The sequence below is a fragment of the Puma concolor genome, chromosome B4 (genome assembly GCF_028749965.1).
Source record: "Puma concolor isolate L17-30 chromosome B4, mPumCon1.1.hap2, whole genome shotgun sequence".
Lineage (NCBI taxonomy): Eukaryota > Metazoa > Chordata > Mammalia > Carnivora > Felidae > Puma > Puma concolor.
The window spans coordinates 49968394-49969819 of NC_141673.1; the positions used below are offsets into that span (position 1 = coordinate 49968394).

At 49.1% G+C, this 1426-nt stretch overlaps 1 non-coding gene across 1 annotated transcript; it reads left to right on the forward strand.

Moving 5' to 3' along the window:
- Positions 1 to 1042: 1042 nt before the first annotated feature.
- Positions 1043 to 1148, forward strand: LOC112863954 (U6 spliceosomal RNA). Its single transcript, XR_003223901.2, has one exon. It is a non-coding gene; the product is annotated as a U6 spliceosomal RNA (small nuclear RNA).
- Positions 1149 to 1426: the final 278 nt, after the last annotated feature.

The window sequence follows — 1426 nt, forward strand, 5'->3', positions numbered from 1 at the left end:
GTTAATTTGCAAGGATGGGTGTCTCCAGTTCTTCCTTGGATTCTCAGGGAAAGAAAGGACCACCTAATCTAGTGATTCTAAGCTCTTTTTTTTTTTTGGATGATGGATGCCTTTGAGAACCTCAGTTTTGCAGCTCAGAAAGATGTAGACAGGCATTCCATGTGAGTTAGACTTTTCTCCCACTGCAAACAGTAGAAGCCTGCTGCGGCTAATTTAAGCAACAGAGGGATTTAATGGAAGGAAATGGAGTGGGAGAGGAAATAGGTCTAGAAAGCTTTGGGATCTAGAAAGCAGGAACTAATTCCTAGTGGGCATGATTTCTTCTGTGCTGTCAGCAAAATGAATCCAATAAGCCATTCCCCCCACCAAACACCCCCCCCCCCTTGTTGCAAGAAAGATTTCCCAAGAGGAATTCTGTTTGGCTTACATTAGACCCTTCCCTCTTCCCCCGCCATGGCTAAAAGAAGTGAAGTTTATTGACTGCAAGTGCCACCAAGATAGAACAATATTCAGAGGCGATCAAGGCCCTAAAAGGGTAATTAGGGTCTTGATATTACTGAAGGAGAAGGAAACGATGCTGGGCAGGTGAAACCTACTGGTGTCCACTAAAAACACCTCCACACAGACATCCGAATATCACGTGAGTAGGGGAGCCATGGACCCTTGGCCTAGACCCCAGCTCTGAAAACTGGGACCAAGAAACCCCTACCTAGGCTACACCCTATGGTCAACATTTACACGCATGCTCTCACACACTCCATTTCCGGAGAGTACGTGTGTTGTTAGAGGACCGGAAGTTCAAGAAAAAATGGGGTACCTGACAGAAGAAAAAATAAGCCTGAGGATACCAAGAGTGACAAGATGCAAACAGAGACGCCGGGAAGAGTAAAACGAAGTCTTTCCCAGACCTGATCCTTGATTAAGTGATCTGCATGTAAGGACGTGTCGTCTACTGTTGCACCAGTCACAGGCTCTCAAGTCAGGGATCTGCTGGTTGTGCACTTGGGTCCGGCGCTATTGCAGTACCTAACGTTCCAGGGACGTGCTCACTTCGGCAGCACATATACTACAATTGGAACGATGCAGCTAGGACCGCAGGGCCCCTGTGCAAGGACGACGCGCAAGTTCGTGAAGCTTCCACATCCAAAATAGTTCCCGTGAGGATGGTCTCGAAGGACCTGCTACCTGCGGCATGAGGTCCCTGGAAGGAAGGGTGCTAAGCCAAGCCTCTAGGCTTGATTTCTGATCTCGCTGGTGTGGGTACAGCACCAGAGAAACCCGTGAGGGGATGGAGGGAGTCTTGCATCCATTTCAGCAGGGAAGCGGCATGGATCCAGCCCCGAGATGGCCTGGGATACATACGCGGAGGACAAGGAACGCACCGTGCATCTCTAAAACTGTTTGTTCCGTACAGGACCATGGGCTA